The 21,051-nt window shown below is 37.0% G+C and overlaps 1 long non-coding RNA gene across 1 annotated transcript; it reads right to left on the bottom strand.

The window, feature by feature from the left end:
• Nucleotides 1-1,254: 1,254 nt before the first annotated feature.
• LOC115412924 (uncharacterized) lies at nt 1,255-19,296 on the bottom strand. The gene is made up of 3 exons (XR_003934402.1): nt 19,202-19,296; nt 7,178-7,180; nt 1,255-1,268 (listed from the first exon to the last, which is right to left on the bottom strand). It is a non-coding gene; the product is annotated as an uncharacterized LOC115412924 (long non-coding RNA).
• Between the last annotated feature and the right edge of the window lie 1,755 nt (nt 19,297-21,051).

Raw genomic sequence — 21,051 nt, 5'->3', positions numbered from 1 at the left:
TCTCACTGTAACATCCAGATAGTACAAAGACAATACATTCCCCTTCTATCAGCTCACTGAAATACCCCCGATCAGCAAAAAGGAACATGCAAATAGAAAAGCAGGAACATGGGACCGCTTTAGAACGACTTCCACTTGGACGAGTCATGAGGGACGGTCACACTTTATCCTCCTGGTCCTCGAGGATCCAGAGTTTTTACTCAGTTATTGACCCATGAAGACCCAGTGGTACTTCTGCAGCAGTTCCCAAGTTTATTTTCTCTATATCTAACCTTTTCCTAAGCGATTTATCACCCTTTATTGTAATATTATCCTCTTTAGTTTAAGTTTGTTCAGTGTATTTTCCTATATTTAATTCACTGATTATGTGGATGTTCATTAAAGACATATCTCACTGGTTTTAGCTTCACTCCACTGGCTGCCAGTGCGTTTTAGAGTTAATTTAAAAATTCTTCTCTTTACTTTTAAATGTTTGAATGGCCTTAGCCCCTCCTACTGGTCTGACCTGATCCACCCCTACGCCCCCCCCTCCCCATGCTCTCAGGTCAGATCAGCTGCAGCTTGTGGTTCTAATAACTAAACTAAAAAGAAGCTTCGTGGGGACTGTTCCTTTTCTGTTGCCGCCCCAAAGCAAGGTTATTATCGTTAATGAGAACTTAATGAAATGCCGAAAACTAGAATATAAAAAACATTTTCGTTCACTTAAATAAATAAAAACTATAATTAAAAGAATAAAATGATAATTAACTGAAACTGTATTGTGTGTTTATGAATGAAAATAAAAACCTGATAAGATGTGAAAAGTTAAATCCAGTCAGGACAATGATCATTGTCAAGTTTTAATAAGATGGTATTTTATCTTATTAAATTATGAAAATGATCATTGTACTGAATAGTTTAACTAATATGACACGTTTTATTTATTCTTGCAGAAAAGCAATTTGACCAGTAGCTCATTATAAAATACAATAAAATAAAATAAAATAAATAATCACTTTAAGTTATTTTAATGCAGATTTTCAGGCTTTGGTGCCTTTGCACATATTGTCCTTATTCTGAAGGTTGAAGTTAAATATTATATGGTCGCAGCTGGAAAGACAAAACAAATAGGGTAAAATGTGCATTCGTACCAAAATCCCAGACTCTGTTGTGTTTAGGTCAAAGCTTCAGTCAGTGTTTATGTGAGTCTGGACCTAAAGCACATTCAATCCCAAACGTGGTTCATTTAGATCAAACATGTCGAGGCTTAATGTCTGAATGTTCTACAACTGAGCCGTGGTGACCCAGCTGTGACCAAGAACCATAAAATATAGAACCCTCACTGTTGGATGTACAGCTCCGTCAGTTTACAGAGGGGTTTGCAGATGGTAGCGGTAAGAAGGACGTTCAGAAGGACGTCAGGTGGAAGTATGGAAGCGTGTCTTTGTCTTTAGGAGGAAAAGTATCTGCATCATTTTATGACAGAAAACACAAATGAACCATTTCTGCAGCAGCTCTGCTCTGTCATCTGAGGTCAAACAACATTCAAGCTAAACTCAAACCTGACCATAAAATCCACTGGGAATCACCGTTAGAGATGTTCCATACCATGGATTTCCTTTCCGATCCAATACCGAGTAAAATTTAGGCTGGTATCGGCGATGCTGATCCGCTACCGATACTTTGTACAAATACACTTAGGGCCGGATCTACTAAAGGTCTGCATGCATAAAAACGTGTACAAACTGATTTACTAACAGTGCGCACTAAGGGTTGCATCTTTCAAAGGTGCAAAATAACATGTCTGCATCCAGTTAGTACGTTTAACAAAATAAAATGCAATATGAGGCGTTTGCATGCGGTTGTGCGCGTGCTGGGAGGAGAAAATGTAAATATATTAATTTAGCACACACAAAGTGATTTGTCAAACCTGTAAGCAATTTTGCTCCTAGAAACTACATCTATATTTCACACGTCTCAAAGGGAGGGGCAAACGTTTTGGATGTATAAATGAGCACACATGGAAGTGGTTGAAATGATGAAACGAAATGCAGAAAATGCATTTTTCACCCTTGTGTGAACATTTTTGGAATGATTGGAATGACGGATGTTCTGTCCTCACTAGATGTATAGCTATCAGCTGTCTAGCTGTGACAGACAGCGAACAGACGAGTCTTCGTTTGGCTGACACTTTTACTCATCATCTTTTTTGTAAAACTGTAACACGCAGACAGAATACAGCAATTAGTTCATTATAACAACATCATCTTTACACTGAACTAACAATAGTTTACTGCCTTAAAGAGAAACAAAACATTAATGTTAATCGGTATTTAAATTGCTTGTACTTTGAATTGACTTGTAAATAAAGGAGTCCGAATCGCCTAATTAGCATATGAAAAGTCCGCTAGTGATGTGACGTTCACGAATGAATCGAATCTTTTGAACGGCTCTTTGAAACGAACGGTGGGAACTGAGTCTTTGTAAAGAGCCATTCATTTTATTATTTTTTTCTTTAAGGAGGGAGTGTCCGATTGCCTGTCAGTTTAGCATCACTGGGGAGGCACTGGCTTTATATACAGAGTAGAAGTGAGAGAACTCCTGATGTGGTATCATTTTGATATTTACATTAGAGATATCAGGTATTTTGCAATGTTACTTTCATTCATTCATTCATTTTCTGAACCCGCTTTATCCTCACTAGGGTCACGGGGGTCGCTTGGAGCCTATCCCAGCTACATAGGGGCGAAGGCGGGGTACACCCTGGACAAGTCGCCAGTTCATCTCAGGGCTGAACATATAGAGACAAACAATCACTCTCACATTCACACCTATGGGCAATTTAGATTAACCAATTAACCTATTAGTGCATGTCTTTGGATGGTGGGAGGAAGCCGGAGTACCCGGAGAGAACCCACGCAGACTCAGGGAGAACATGCAAACTCCACACAGAAAGGTCCCACCCCCTGTCGACTGGTGTTGGAATGGAACCCAGGACCTTCTTTCTGTGAGGCACGAGTGCTAACCACTGCACCACCGTGTCGCCCGCAATGTTACTTTAAGTATTTTATTTGCACTACAGTTTTTTAGGTATTTAAATAATGTAATTGTAGTGATTAATCACTGTGGTGATTTGTGCAATTTTTTTTCCCGTTTGTTTACTCACATTTATTGTTCTTGTTTTGAGGAGAATAAAATGTTATTTCATAGAAAATGTTTTATTTTCTTCTTCATTTTTAGGCTACAGACTAGTCCACATAATGTACCGTGATGTTTTTGGTTAAATTCCATCATTTGTCTAATGTCACCTCTCATGTCATGTATTTATTCCACACATTTGAACTAACTATTCTTTTTTACGGTAAGATAATATTTACTGCTGCGCCAATTAAACACCTTTAAAATGTAATGTCAATCATCACATGTAGCCTATTTAGTCATTAAAACATTGGTGTTTCAAAATAAAGCAAAAAACATAAAAGAGCCAGTCTTTTGAACGACTCTTTTCAGTGAACGGCTCCTGATTGAACGGCTCCCTTCAAAGAACCAACAGTCCCATCACTAAAGTCCACTAGCTTAATGCTAACCGCTGCCGTATACTAACCTGCTGCTGTATGCTAGCCTGTATGCTAGCATCGCTGCCATATACTAACGTTCTAGCATTTCACTTAGAAATACATTTTCATACTCAAAATTTACAACAAACCCATTTATATCTAACTTACAGATCAATATCCTATCACTGTTTCTAAATCTACAAAACTTACAGCCTAATGTGGGCCAAGACGACACAGACGGCTGCTCTTCATGACAGTTTTCACAGTAAACAGTATACAACTCCTGCCACAAGAGGGCAGGATGAACCAACCAAACTTGCAAAGCGTTACGATAAACAGTAAAGATAAACTAACCATAACAACGGAAGAAAAACTCATTCAGACGTGTGCAGATTTCTGGACTTAGGTTACATGAGAATCCAACAGTTTACAATAACACCCCCCCCACACACACACCATCAAATCCTGTGCAACCACGATACAAATAATATTTAATTTTAATTTTAATTATAATTATATAAATATTTATATAAATACCACATTTCTTATTTTTTCTCTTTATATTTTTTGATTTTTCACTCATCTGTAGTTTTTCTACCTGCCTTTTTCTCTGCACTTGCTTGTTGCTGTGGGATAAGTCTTGTCTTGCCTTACTCTACCTTATCTTATCTTATCTTATCTTATCTTATCTTATCTTATCTTATCTTATCTTACCTTAGACGGCTCATTTTGCCCATATCTCAAATTTTATGATGAATCCATAATATTTCAGAGTGGTATAATGATAAAGTATCTGAGTAAATCAGACTGTGTGTGTCTGAGTTCAGAAGCTGATGGACTTTTATGGTAATTTTTCCTGATACTTTCTTTAATAACAGCAGAACAACACAGGACACAAGCTCTGAACGTTAATATGGACTCAAACCAAACACTGAAGTGCAGACAGATGTTAAAGTACAAAAAAGACTAAAATAAACTGACATTATTGCTCCAAAATTACAGTTTAGTGCAACGCTCTCTGTAAAATACTGTAATTACACTGATAAATGTGTAATTTCAAATGTCACCTGATTAGGAACACTTTGCACTGTTATTATTGAATGATTTTTTTATGTCATGGTCTGTGCCAGCGCTCTGAAAAGTAGACAGTTTGACAAATTAAGATCGATGACCATGGTCTGATACTCCACTTGGTATCATACACCAGTGGTATCGCTCCAGATGACCCCTGACACAATGTGGTCTGTGGAAGTGGAGATGCAGACCAGACCACCAGATGTCCTCTTTACCCTGGAGACGATGATGATGATGCATTAAACTTCATCATCCATGTGCAGGGTCGACCAGATGGTTACGTTTCAGACCATGGAGAATGAAGATAAAGACTTAGAACCCTTGTGGAGCCTGGGTAGGAGGACCACCAGGTCCTAAGGATCTACTGCAGGGGAGGCCACAAACAGACCAGGACCACTAAAATAATTACACAATGACGTAGAGGTAATTACAGCCCCAATGTTTTCTCTGTTTTATGCAAAATTCAAATTAAATTCTAAACTGTCCTTTCAAGAAAAGGATGTTAGTTGATGCTGTATATTTTTTTTCTACCTTCATGGGTGTTTCCAGATATAGAAGGATTTACAAGATATTCCTGAGATGTTCAGCATTTCTGACTGCCTGTCGGCCATCTTGGTTATGACTAAAAAAAGAATACGCTTCCCACAGCCGGCCAGTAGGTGGCAGTGTATGGAATGACGCACAAACGTCCACTGTGTTGGCTGATATGGAACTAATACAACAAAACCCATGAATAAATATTCATTTATTTATACTATTAGTAGATATATATATAAATGTCTACCCTCACCTATGGTCATGACCGAAAGGACAAGATCCCGGATACAAGTGGTCGAAATGAGTTTCCTTCGTAGGGTGTCTGGCCGCACCCTTAGGGATAGGGGGAGGAGCTCAGTCACCAGGGAGGAGCTCGGAGTAGAGCCGCTGCTCCTCCACATCCAGAGGGGCCAGCTGAGGTGGCTCAGGCATCTGTTTGGGATGCCTCCTGGACGCCTCCCTGGGGAGGTGTTCCAGGCATGTCCCACCGGGAGGAGACCCCGGGGAAGACCTAGGACACGTTGGAGAGACTATGTCTGTGGGCTGGCCTGGGAACACCTTGGGGTCCCCCCGGAAGAGGAGGAGTCTGGGGAGAGGGAAGTCTGGGCATCCCTGCTTAGACTGTTGTCCCCGCAACCCAACCCCGGATAAGAGGAAGATAATGGATGGATGGATGGATGGATGGATGGATGGATGGATGGATGGATATATAAATGATATACAAGAGAACCCCAGTGAATACCTGTTCACTATAGCGACCACTGGGTATGAAAGGGTTAACATCTACACTTCCCCCACAAATTGAAATGAAGACAAAGTAGTAGCACATAATTTTCGTGTCCGTTTTACTTTGTTACATGCGGATTCTTGTATAAAAATGACATTAAAAATATATATATATAAAAATGTGTTTTATCTGAAAAATTGTTTCTTTTTTTTTTTTTATCTCAGTAAATATTTATTTTTAAAAATGACCCAAAGTGTTTCCAAACTTGCTTCATAACTTCAGTCTACATCTGGTTTGAATTTTTAGCCCCTCTGTCCTATTTTTAGGACCAGTTTCATAGAAGCATCCAAATGTAAAGAAAAACATTCCAGAGTATTGAAGGCAAGGCAAAGAACATAGTGTTGAACTCCCTCATTGTGGCTCCTCAACAGCTGTGGCTCCTGTTTGGGTATTTTCAATGGATGTTTTAAAAATTGTATGTTTATAACCTTGTGCTACTTTTTAGGATAGTTCAACATCTGTCCAAATACTGCAGATTAGTGTAACTCTGGTGCATTTACAACCAATAAATAAATAAAATAAATAAGATAAGACACTCAAACTTATTAATAATGAATGTTGTCTTTGTTGTTGTTTTGTGGACCAGGTCAGTGCAGAACGTTCACCTCCAAAAAGAACTGGATGTGTTTTTCCAGCGCTGTGACACTCACCTGGTCATGGATTCAACACTATTTCACCAGTGGACGGTTCCAGACTTTATAAAACCACCGTCTCCACATGTAGTGGATACATGACTGAATCTAATTATATTTCAACCACGGTGCCAGTCTTTCCTTCAGGGATGTGGAGGTTTATCACTTAATTGGAGACTTTCTAGATAGGACGAACCCTGGCTATGAGTGTTGATGCTGCCAAACGCACAATTAGATGGAATTTTGTTGGAAAAGACAAAACTGGCTCGACATTCGCATAATGGAAATAATAATCTACCTGCATGGAAATCAGCTGACTGCCCCCCCATACAGCCCCTGGGCCAAAACCTGCCCATCACAGGGTCCAATCTGGCCCCGGGGATGAATCTATGAAATACAAAAATTACACTGAAGATATGAACAGTCAAGGATGTTAATTCTATTTTAGTTCAGGTTCCACATACAGACCAGTTCAATCTCAAGTCGGTCAGACCAGTAAAATAAAAATAAAAAATAAAAATAACCTATAAATAATGACAACCTTATGTTTTTTTTTTCTTTGTTTTAGTTTAAAACAGTAAAATTAGGTGAAAATATTTACATGAGCAAACTATCTATACACAAAAAAGAGAATAACATGAACAACCTGAAATATCTTAAGAAACCTAACTGCAGTTTTAACACTGTTCTACCTGTTATTACACGTTGTGTGTATTTGTAGATCTACTGTGATCTGTAAGTTGTAATGTGCATGTGTAAATGATAAACTGAGGCAGAATAGTGTTAAAATTGCAGTTAGTTTTCTAAAGATATTTCAGATTGTTCATGTTATTCACATTTTTTAAGCAATAGTTTGTAGATGTAAACATTTTGTGAATGTGATTTAACTTTGTTTGCTCTAAAACATAGAAAAAAGTTTAGATTTGACATTATTTATAAATTATTATGTTATTATATCCTGGAAATGGAGTTCCCACTGGATCTCCTTGGTGTGTTGGAGATAACTCAGACAGATTTAGTTGGATTTCTTCTCCCTTTGTAACTAACGTAGTGGACCCCTGGTGGAAGAACCCTGCAGATTTCAGCTTCTCTAGCAGTATTATAAGTCATCCACATGGGGGCGCTTTAGTTGAAAATCTGTTTTATGGAAATAAATCAAGCAATAACAGGCCAGTTGAGATCAAATTTGGTTTATGTTGATGGTCTCCCAAATATCCATGTTCTGTCTACCATCCAGTCATTTTCATTCACTCAGTGGAGTTTTGTGGGAAACATCAGTTCTCTGACCGTTATTCTGCCACTATCAGGTCCATGTAGCTCAAATTGAGTTCATATCAATTGTCTAACAGTTATCTGTCTTCATGCTACTACTTTGAGTTTACATGATGTCATATTTTGACACCGGGGGGGAGGTGTTTTTTTCCAAATGGTTGAAGGCCTTTTGATAATGTTCTAAAAACATCAAATGAACAGTTAGGGGTATTTCTATGCAGTGTCACGTTTCATTTTAAATCCATCCACAATCTGTTTTCTGAATAACAATTAAGTTGGTATCTTTTGTACATGGAGTTGTTTATTTACTTTATTATATAGCAGAGGATTGGGGGGCTTTTGGGGGATATACCCTTGCTGTCGACCCCTGACAGTATAAGCCTCATTATTTTACTTGTTTGACCCATTTGAGATCACATTAGTTCTATATGTGGAACCTGAACTAGAATGAGTCCGACAGCCCCTGTTCTAAACCCTGATGATGATTTCAGGTGATTTCTTACTATTTGAAAGCACGTAATATATTTTTAGAATGTTTTTTTTTTTCACTTTAAATCACTGTGCCTTGAAATGTGTAAATGTGTAAATACTGTACAATTACAGTACATTTAGTTTTTCTACAGATTTTTAGCCCTATAACGCCAAACATTTCATATTTGATACATGAGTTTTGAAGCCCTCTACATGATCAGTGTGATATTTTTTTTCTTGAAAACCTGATGTATACAATTAGATACATGCAATACACAGGTAATCCACCAGGGGGAGGAGTTCATTCACCAGAGGCCTTTCCAGTGACACTACAAGACTGTCATTAATGTGGAAGGAGGAAGAACTGGGACCATTTAGAAAAGAAATTAACAATTTGTTAGACATGTTTGTGTTATATTATGCCTTTTTTTTTTTTTTTTTGTTCAAAAATAATAATATTTGAGCACTGAGACCCGATGTATCAAATATGATACAAAATTGAAACTCATACATGGAAATTGATATTTGAAAAAATGTTTTTTTTGGTTGTTCAGACGGACCAATAAAGGCTCCAGTTTCAAAGAACTGGAATTTTCTGTAAATTATTGAATGGTTCAGGCTTTTACAGGGTTAAATTAGAAGTTTACAGTATTGTACAGGAAGTTAGGGCTGTTATAGGAAGTTCTTTAGCAAATTTTTTAGAGTATATATACTAACATTAATGTCAATCTGGTTACTAACCCGCCTGTTTTGTTCTGTGTGTTTTTTGTCCTCTTGTGCTGTATGCTGTTAAATACTTGAATTTCCCTCAGGATTAATAAAGTATCTATCTATCTATCTATCTATCTATCTATCTATCTATCTATCTATCTATCTATCTATCTATCTATCTATCTATCTATCTATCTATCTATCTATCTATCTATCTATCTATCTATCTATCTATCTATCTATCTATCTATCTATCTATCTATCTATCTATCTATCTATCTATCTCTTCATCTCATATACTGAGCGCAGACCCCCCGCCCCCTTAAATATCACCTGTCAGTCACTCTCTGTATTAGTCACTTTCCCTCTGGAGTCTCCACATGTTTGTCTATGTGCAAACTTTTCTTGGAGAACTATAAAAGAAAGGAGCGCCTTTCTCTTAAATTGGATGGCTCAGAGTGTGTAATGACAAAGGCACAGAGACAACAGCCACCCAGATGAGGTCGGTTCGGTCACAGGGAGTTAACGGAGCTGCCACCACGCCTGCCATCTGCTGCCTCACACAAATACCACAGGGTCGAAGCGGTGTCAGCATACACCAACCGACACTGGGATGGAGGTGTAATATAAGGATAAGATAAGGTAAGGTAATAAGATAAGGTAAGATCAAATAAGATAAGGTAAGGTAAGATGAGATAAGATGTGGTGTTTCCATGGTAACTATTAGGGGTGTGCCATCTAAGGCACCTCACGATTTGATTCGATTATGATTCAGGGTGCTACAACTCGATTAATCAACGGTTATTACAATAATAATAGCCAATTTTGTCTTTTCCAACAAAATTCCATATAACTGTGCGTTTGGCAGCATCAATACTCATACCCAGGGTTCGTCCTATCTAGAAACTGATTTAGTATGAATTGTATTGATTATGTTTGCTGTTTTTATTTTGTTGCTAATTTTTTATTCTTTTTTTTTTTTTTTTTTACTCCATTTTGGTAAGATTTTTGCTTATTTTTTCATATTATTTATTAGTTTGTAAAATCTTTGTTCATTTTTGTTCAATTTATTTCATGTATATGTAAACCCAGTGTGTCCATCCACTGTCATTGATCCAACTCCATGGGTTTTACTGGTGAATTAATGTTGTAGAAGATGACGGTGTTTCCATGGTAACTACAGAGCCTCTGAACGTCCAAATGGGTCATATCTGATGACCATGAAAAGATGAAGAACTGTATTTGACACCAATTATTGACATGTATTGATAGAATTGATGAATCAACATGTATTAAACAGTTCAGATCAGTAGATGGTTCTGGTCGATGGTGGATGTTTGGGTCTTTGAAGGTTTTTATTATCAGTCGTTTGTTGAAGAGCGTTTTTATACTTTCCCATTCGCGCCTTAAATAAAATCTCCTTTTCAGTTCGGTCATGGACAGATTTGCTCATTGTTTCATAATGGTTCATAATAAGCGTCCAATCAGGTCGGCCTCTGTGTGAAACCTGCCGTTTTCCGCCTTAGACGCCCACTCTTCTCTGATTGACCACCTGAACCTGCTGAGCTTCTGTCGACCCAACGGAAGCAGGTGATTAATTTTCTTTTTCTTTTTTTCTAATTCAGTCTGAATCTGACCTGGATCATGAAAGTAGACATACGATCAGCCTGAGCGACAATTATCACAGCAGAACGTCTCAGTAGTCTACTGTTTTATTATAGGATAGGACTGGATTTAGTCTGAAACACTGAGGGTTTTTTTGTTTTTTTCCTGATTGATTTGGTAGAACATATGAAACTACTTGCGTAATTTATGAAACTCTGGACACATACAGCTGACGATTACCAGATTTAAAGCTCTACCTACCAATGTGGCATTTCTCACAGCACTTAGTAAAAGTTTGAACATGAACAACCCGCCTCCCTACTGTTCCATCAGTAGACCCTGTATTTAAGGGTCTGGTCTGTGCAGCGCTGGGTCAGGGTCTTCACTGCACCACAGAGATGAGGTGCCGAGGCGACGGTCGCGCACACTGTGAATGCATGGCCTCCATGAATTTTCTGTGGACATTTGAGGTTTCATCGTCCATACATTTATCATCCTACATAATCCTATTCTGTGTGACACCGAGTACATGTACCTGTATGAGTCCCACGGTCATAAAAGCTGACCTTTAGGCAGACCGGTTCAGTCCAGTACACCAGACTTCCGGACTTTTATCTCCATCCTTTATTCATCAGACTCCTGTTTGTTCCCCTTAGTTGTTGTTTCTGTTCATAAATCAGTTTTTTCTCCTTCCACATGAGTATTTCAGTTCTATCCATACACATCCTAGACAGCAGACTGTGGTCAGTGACAGGAGAAGCAGCACCAGTGAAGCGTCTCTGCATCCGATATGCGGAGACGGAGATAATGGATCGGATGCTGGATGGCCGTAATGGATGATTGACAGGAGGCTCAGTCAGGTTCGGCCAATTATTTCATTCGGACCGAATAAAATGATTGGTCAGACTTTTATCAGAAATATATGAGAATTAAACATTTTTGAGTTTCAATACCTGGTGGATTTCTTTTACATTTTAGTTTGACACACACTTAATAGGAGCATTTTAACCCTTTCATGCCTGAATTGTGAGAACCTTAGTCAAGATTTTTTTCTTCAGTGTTTTTATTCCTCCTTAGGCATGAAAAAAACAATGCGATCGAGTTTTTTTTTCCTACGGAATTACAAAAATATCCATGCACTTAATTTTTGAAGTAAAGAAATATATGTTTAAAACCCAATATCAGAAAGTGATATGAAAACAATGAAATAAAAACATTTTTAATGCTGCTAATCTGATGTCTTCTCACATTTTAACATATTCTAATGCTAGTAATTACTCACTTCATGGAGATAATATGCAAAAAAAAATTTCTTGTCTTACAAATAACAATTGATTTACACTTAAACATGTTAGTGCAGATCAGGTTTATCAAGAACAGCAAAGTTACAGTAATGGTCTGAATGTCAGTGTATGGGATGGTGCGTAAGTGTTCACTGTGTTGGCTGAGATGGAACTAAAACAACTAAACCCATGAATATACAAGAGAACAGCTGGAGAAGAACTGTCCACTGGAGTGGCCTATGCATGAAAGGGTTAAGATGACAAAAGAAAAGTGTAAAAATGCCACATCATACGGTATAGCTTTAAGATGTTTGTTTTGTTGATATTGAGTTAAATGGAAAAAACAAGGACAAAACAGTTTGTGTCAATCAAGTAATACAGACAGATGGACTATAACATTGGAACTTAACCCATAAACACCCAGAGCTACTTTTGTGGCCGTTCCCACATTAAATTATTCTCTCTATTTAAGAATCTTTATTTTGTCAGTAGGTTCACACACCTTAACATGCACCACACTGAAATTTGTCCTCAGCTTTTAACCCAGTGCTTTTCAATCTTGGGGTCGGGACCCCACGTGGGGTTGCCTGGAATTCAAATGGGATCTCCTGAAATTTCTAGTAATTGATAAAAAAAAAAAAAAAAAAAAAAAAAAAAATCTCACTAATAAAGAAATATATGTTGAGTTGACAGAGACAATCCCAATCCATAAAAGACATGACAAACTGTGAGTGTGAAACTGCAGCACTGTGGTTCTGTTTATCTGTCAAATGTTCACTGTGGTCGGTTTCAGATGCTGCAGCTCTTTCATAATTCATAGTTTCAGTTCTTGTTTGTTCAGTATTAATTGTCAGCCTTGTAAACCACAGCTGGACTGACTGTACATATCCTGACCAAGGAAAATCCAATTCTCCCTTTGTGCAGTAATCTACACCTGGATTTACTGCCTCCATCCACAATAATATACAATAAATAGACTAAATGACCCTTAAAATTAACATTTATTTGCAACATAGTATAGCAAACTATTACATGATCAAAAACAAATTAATTTTAGCCAAAAAAAAGTCTCCCATTTGAATGTCTGAGGTCGCCAGAAATTTGTGATGATAAAATGGGGTCAGGAGGAAAAAAAGGTTGGAACCACTGCTTAAACTCATCACTAGATCATGCATCACACACTGCAGACCAGGAGCAGTGGGCTCGCCATATCAGGTGCCCGGGGAGCAAATGGGAGGTTAAGTGCCTTGCTCAAGGGCACATCAGCCAACAACTGTCTGCTAGTCCAGGGAATTGAACTGGCAACCCTTTAGTCACAAGCCGACTCTCCAGCCACCTAGGCCATGACTGTCCCACCTAAACCTTTCCTAAGTGATTTTTTTTTTCTTTTTAATTATCCTCTATATTTTGCATTTTTCACTGTAAGTCATGTATTTTCCTGCATTTAATTTAATTTAAATGCTCATTTTCATGTTCAAATTTAAAGGTTGTTATATCAGAAACAAAGAAAACTGAAGAAAAAGCAAATCTTTCACTAACTGAACATAATCCCAGTGTGTCCATCCACTGTCACTGATCCAACTCCCTGGGTTTTACTGGGGAATCAATGTTGTAGAAGATGACAGTGTTTCCACGGTAACTACGGAGCCTCTGAACGTCCAAATGGGTCATATCTGATGACCATGGAAAGATGGAGAACTGTATTTTACACCAGTTTTGTTTGACAGTCCTTGTGCAAGAGTGCAAAGGCTAATTCATAAAGGAGATATTCTGCAGCACTACCCAGTCTATGTCATGATTATAACAAAACCAGCAGCGCTAAACTAAAGACTGAACAACAACTGTAAAGGGTACCAGGAAGAAAACTGCAAACATCTATGTTTCTTCATCTCCTAACAACCATAAATTAACTCAGATGCTGTTTATGAACATATGCTCAGCTGAGCTCTGTGAGTCTGTAAGGAATCTAATTAAGGCTAATTAGTACACATGTAAAGTGTAATTATACATGTATGGGCAACAAATTAGTTAAGTTCCAATGCTGGAATGCCTTGTATTTTCAAATATTATATTATATTATATTATATTATATTATATTATATTATATTATATTATATTATATTATATTATATTATATTGTCCAGGACTCCCTTGAAAAAGTGGTTTTTAATCTCAATGGGATCCTTTTCCTGGTTAAATAAAGGTTAAATAAAATAAAATTAGATTAGATTAGATTAGATTGAAGTTTATTGATCCTTTGGGCAGAACCCTCAGGAAACTGATGTTCCAAAAGCAGCGCAAACACAGGACATACACACAAGAAATACCACAAGAAAATAGTAAAAGAATAATTATAAAATAGTAGTGAAAAAAACATGCAACTGAAGATTAATCTATCATCATGATTAATCTGGCAAAGCATTTCGGGCAGTTTGTCCAAGTAGAGTTACCGTCATGCATTTTATATTTATATATACTTTAATAATCACAGGAGAAAAATTTGAATAAAGTGACATAAGATATATAAGTATGTAAGTAATAGTAATAATAATAATAATAATAATAATAATAATAATAATAATAATAATAATAATAATAATAATAATAATAATAATAAGCAGTGGTAAGACAATGAAATTACCAACAACAACAAAACAAACATTGCAGTTTGAATAAACAAACAACATAAAGAACATTGCTCCACAGAACTGCACATATTCAGATTACATCACAATAACCAACTGTTGTATAAATATTTGTGTATTTATCTTGTTTGTGTTTATTTAACTCTGCATCAGGGAAAAACAAACACCTAATGTCTGCATCTACCGGCCATCTGCTACTGCCGAAACCCATCTGTGCTCCAATAACTGTGGAACTCACACAAACACACGCCACTTCTTACACTATTATTCTATTATTCTGGAACTTATTTAACTGTAATGCAGTGAGAAGGACCTGTAGCATGAAATGAAGCAGGTCCAATGAACTGACACTGAGTCAAACCACAGGGAAGGAGAGAAAATGAGAAGAGGGGTGGGGGGGTAAATAAGCAGAGAAGAAGTGAGAAGTGGTGAGATTGAAGAAGAGGAGGAGGAGGAGGAGGAGGAGGTGAGGAGCAGAGCTGGACTTCAAAGTAAATGTTCAGATGATTGATGGTAAAGAGTGAAGCAGATAATGAGCAGAGCAGGGACCGCTTCTGTCTGAGAAGGAGGCAGGTTTATGAGGAGCTGGGCCGTAATTAGACCGCAGGACCTTGACTAAAGGACGTTTTCCCAAAGCAAGGGCAAATTTGAAGGATTCTTGACTTTGTGTTGGCATTAGCCCATGGAGATCTACACAATAAAGCACAAACAAAACAGACTTCTACTTGTATTAGTTTAACATGAACCCACAGAAACCCAAACAGACACCGCTGACAAACCATCTGTTAAATACCTGTTGATCCACTAAATACATGTCAATAATTGGTGTAAAATACAGTTCTTCATCTTTTCATGGTCATCAGATATGACCCATTTCAGAGGCTCCGTAGTTACCGTGGAAACACCGTCATCTTCTACAACATTGATTCACCAGTCAAACCCATGGAGTTGGATCAGTGACAGTGGATGGACACACTGGGTTTAATATATGTTAAATAAAATGAATAAAAATGAACAAAGATTTTACAAAACAATAAATAATGTGAAAAAAAGCACACTTAACAAAAATGAAGTAAAAAAAAAATTGCTACAAAATAACAAAAACAGCTGACATATTAAATGAAGAAAAATTAAAACTGAATCAACAAAATAATGAGTAACATGGATAAAATAAGCCACAAAACGAACAAAACTGAAGAAAAAAAAATGATAAAAGAGGCAAGAAAAGGTTGGAAAAAAAACAAAATAGTAGTAGTTACCATAGTAGTTACCATGGAAACACTGTCATCTTCTACAACATTGATTCACCAGTCAAACCCATGGAGTTGGATCAGTGACAGTGGATGGACACACTGGGTTTAATATATGTTAAATAAAATGAACAAAAATGAACAAAGATTTTACAAAACAATAAATAATGTGAAAAAATAAGCACTCTTTACAAAAATGAAGTAAAAAAAACAAAATTTGCTACAAAATAACAAAAACAGCTGACATATTAAATGAAGAAAAATTAAAACTGAATCAACAAAATAATGAGTAACATGGATAAAATAAGCCACAAAATGAACAAAACTGAGAAAAAAAAATGATAAAAGAGGCAAGAAAATGTTGGAAAATAAACAAAATAGTAGTAGTTACCATAGTAGTTACCATGGAAACACCGTCATCTTCTACAACATTGATACACCAGTCAAACCCATGGAGATGGATCAATGACAGTGGATGGACACACTGGGTTTTACATTCACTTAGCAATATATTTGCTGAAAAAGTCACTTTTTCTTCATTTTACTCTGTTTTGATATAATTAACTCTGAATTTACTTTGAGTTTTCATTAACATCTACATGATCTGTGAATTAAATATAGGAAAATACATGACTTACACCAACAAATGCAAAATACAGAGGATAATATATTTTATAAAATTGGTGACAAATCAGTTAATAAAGATAGAGAAAAATTCATTTGGGAACTGACACAAAAGTAGCACTGGGTCTTTGTGGATTAAGGGTTTATAAATGCCTATAATTAATTTATTTAAAGACCAAGCGTTACTTCTGTGTGGACTTCCAAGTGAAATTTTTGCTAAATCTAACCTTTCTTTAGTGATTTATCGCCATTTATTATAATATTGTCCCGTGCTTTTTGCATTTTTCAGTGTAAATCAGGTATTTATATTATATGATTATATGATATATATTTATGTTATATGATCCAGTAGATGTTCGTAAACAGTTGCAAAACAGAGAAAATTTAACAAAATTTACTTTTTACAGTGTGCTCATCCACTGTCAGTGATCCGTGGGTTTTACTGATGAATCAATGTTGAAGAAGATGACAGTGTTTCCATGTTCACTAGGAGTCACAATTTTGTACAAGTTTTATTCATTTTGTTAATTTTTATTCATTTATATTTATTTTTATTTATTTTGTTACATATTTTGTTTAGTTTTGAACATTTTCTTGCCTCTTTTATAATTTTTTTTCTTCAATTTTGTTCATTTTGTAACTAATTTTATCTGTTACACATTATTTTGTTGATTTAGTTTTAATTTTTCCTCATTTAATATGTTAGCTGTTTTTATTATTTTGTTGCAATGTTTTTTTAACTTCATTTTTGTAAAGTGTGCTTATTTTTTCACATTATTTGTTGTTTTGTAAAATCTTTGTTCATTTTTGTTCATTTTATTTAACATATATAAAACCCAGTGTGTCCACCTACTGTCACTGATCCAACTCCATGGGTTTTACTGGTGAATCAATGTTGTAGAAGATGACAGTGTTTCCATGGTAACTACGGAGCCTCTGCACATCCAAATGGGTCATATCTGATGACCATGAAAAGATGAAGAACTGTATTTTACACCAATTATTGACATGTATTAATAGGGTATGTAGCTCAGAAGTTATTAAACACTTTAGATCAGTAGGTGGTTTAGGTTTGTCAGCAGCTGTTGGGTGGAGATCAAATTTCAAAGAAACCATAACCTCAAACATCTATGTTCTAACTAATATAACACAGAGAATATTACCAGTCTTTATATATGATAGACCAGTATTTGACAGCCTTTAAAAGTGGATTTGAATCCTTCTGTTGTGAGAGTGAGAGGCTGAGATTATCGATGATGAGTAAAGCTCAGTCCATACCTTGGTGATCCTGGGCTTTGGAGGCATTAAGTGACTTTATTATGCCTGTGCATGCAGCCTCAGTCCTGCTTAAGGAACTGCACTCTGCATTTCAGGCTGCACTTCACTGTTACAAATGCCTGCTCACGTTCTCACCTTCATACTTTGTATGAATCTGAGCGATGGTCTTCTCTACATCAGAAGAGAAGATGTAATGTTGCTTTCTGCTGCTGAGGCGTCGTCAGGTAAACTAGTCGTAAGTGTGTCAAAATATGTAAAACTTTCATCAAAATTCTACATGAATTGGTTATAAATGTGATCTGATCTAGTCTAAATAATCAAAGCCACAAGTGAGGACAAAAACAATGTTCTTAACCTAAACCACACAAACAATCATAGTATTTAATCTCTATATGATCAGTCCCTCCAGAAAAATGCAATTGTGCAATCACATAATTCAATACATAATCAAGCAAACAGCGCACATTATGCGGGGGTCCTCATTTTTTTCCAAAAAGAGTGCATATTCACTGCAATTTTAACCCTTTCATGCACAAATTACGAGAACCTTAATCAAAAATTTTTCCTGAGTGTTTTTATTCCTCTTTAGGCATGAAAAAAAACAATGCGATTGAAAATTTTCTTCTGAAAAATAAATTAAAAAAAATAAATAGAATAAGAATAATTAAAAAAAAAAAAAAAATATATATATATATATATATATATATATATACATATGTATATATATGTGTGTGTGTATATATATATGTGTGTATGTATATATATATATATATATATATATATATATATATATATATATATATATATACACACACACATATATACATACATAAAATAACAAAAAGAAAAAAAAATCTCATGAACCTATTTTTCATGAAGTTGCAAAAATGTCCACTCAGCTGGACACCACATGTTTAATTTTTGACGCACAGAAACATGTATCTACTGATAAACTGTGTGAAAACTATGGGGAGGGCTTGTGATTCTGGGGGTTTATGGTCAGGAGAGATCTACATAATGTTACCAATTCATGTCAGAAAAGATATGTAGTGTCTTAAAACTTTAATAAAGACGTGTAAAAAAAAAAAAAAAAAATCCATGAATATACAGGAGAACAGCTGTAGAATAGCTGTCCACTGTAGTGACCAGTGTGCATGAACGGGATAAGATAATTCCACATAAAATACGCAAAATATGTGGAGCTTGCATGATTTCGTAATCCCCACATTTTTCTGCATTTTTCTGTTTTAAAAAAAATTGCATTGTAACTTGACAAAGGTAGTGATGTAATATGTGATGCACAATGTCATCGGCTCGTGCGTCCACAGAGGGTGAACTAACCACGAACCTCAGAAAAATCCCATAAGATGATGAAAAATGCAGCTCCTTCACCAACAAGAACTATGTGCTAAAGACAGAGCAAACCAGTACTCCATGTCCTACAGGAAAGCAGGTTCATACTATTTTACAGCCCGTGCAACTGTACGCTGGAACACCAGAGAAAATCGACACTGGAGCCACTTTTCCAGCACGAAACATTGAAAAATGGTTTCTGCTGCAGCGATAATAATGTACTATAAACTTAAAGGCTCAAAGAGTTTGAGGGTGCATTCACTCCTGTAAAGTCCTTTGGTCTGCTGATTTGATTCGGATCAAATGCGGACTTTATATTTTTCATTTGGGTTGGATCGCTTCTCATTGGACTTTTTGCTAGAGGACCAAAATGTGTCCACAGAAGCACACATGTGATGTGACGACCTGTGCTGGCATTGGACCAAAAAGTCAGGGGTGGGGTGGATCAGAGACAGCAGGTGTTGATGAAAACAAATGTGGAGGTCTGTTAGGGACCGAGCAGTAAGACGACCAGGAGACAGGACTAAAGTTTCATGTGTGGGTTTTTATTCACCCAGAATTATTCAAAAAATGATTACAAATGATAGTTTTAACAAGTAAGTATATAAAAGAGGTCAACATAACAGAACTGTGCTGAAAAATAATAGCATCTAAGGCTGAGAACACGAACTGATGCATCAAACAAACTGACTAAAACTGACCGAACAAAATGAGACAAAGGGGAACATATGTATTGGTTTGGCCAAACTATTGAACAAACAGGGGGAAAACAAAATGGACACAAACTACAACTAAATACAACTGAAGCTCCAATAACATTACCCCCCCCCCCCCCATGCCAACACAGCCCATGGTTCCTTCTGACGAGGTGGCTGTGGTATATAATTCTGCTCCACCCTTAACCACGCCTTTTCCCCACATTAGGATGGTGCCAGGACACTCCACAAGGTAAACCAAACAAAAGAACCAAGAATGAATACAACAAAACAAATAATTTAATGGTCGCCCTACACTGTTAATATATGTGCACCTATATTACAGTGTAAGAATAAAATACAATTAAAATAAAGAAATACAAAATAAACTAAACTGTGTACGTTAAATGCACTGCAGACCATGTGCTGCTAACCACACTTATAAAAATAATATGATATGACACTAATAAGGTGATGGTGTGTTTGTAAAGATGTTACCCTGTGTGGCCGTGTCCATCACAAGGTCCTCCATGCAGTTACAGTTTTCAGAATATGTATCCTAGCAGATGCTAACCTTCTCACCGCCATCACCAAGACTAAGTTCCGTACCCTGGGTGAACAGAGCTTTTGCCATCGCCGCCCCAACCCTCTGGAACTCCCTACCCATTCACATCCGGAACTCCGGCACACTCACCTCATTCAACAGCCAACTCAGATCCCACCTCTTCAGATCATCATTTGAAAACTGACCGCCTGTTCAACCTCATCCACTCTCATCTACCTTCTCTTGTGTGTTTTCGTTTGTCTGTATTTGTCTCTGTATTTGTTTTTGATTACCATTTAGTATTAACTCTGTATCTGTCTACCCGTTTGATGTATGTTTGTCCCTTGGCTGTTTATTGTAAAGCGTCTTTGAGTACTTAGAAAAGCACTATATAAAACCGATGTATTATTATTATTATCCATCCATCCATCCATTATCCACCGCTTATCCGGGGCTGGGTTGCAGGGGTAACAGTCTAAGCAGGGACGCCCAGACTTCCCTCTCCCCAGACACCTCCTCCAGCTCTTCCGGGGGGACCCCGAGGTGTTCCCAGGCCAGCCCACAGACATAGTCTCTCCAACATGTCCGAGGTCTTCCCCGAGGTCTCCTCCCGGTGGGACATGCTCGGAACACCTCCCCAGGGAGGCGTCCAGGAGGCATCCCAAACAGATGCCCGAGCCACCTCAGCTGGCCCCTCTGGATGTGGAGGAGCAGCGGCTCTACTCCGAGCTCCTCCCTGGTGACTGAGCTCCTC

The sequence above is a fragment of the Sphaeramia orbicularis genome, chromosome 21 (genome assembly GCF_902148855.1).
Source record: "Sphaeramia orbicularis chromosome 21, fSphaOr1.1, whole genome shotgun sequence".
Taxonomy (NCBI): Eukaryota; Metazoa; Chordata; class Actinopteri; order Kurtiformes; family Apogonidae; genus Sphaeramia; species Sphaeramia orbicularis.
This window is presented reverse-complemented; position numbering and strand designations above follow the sequence as displayed.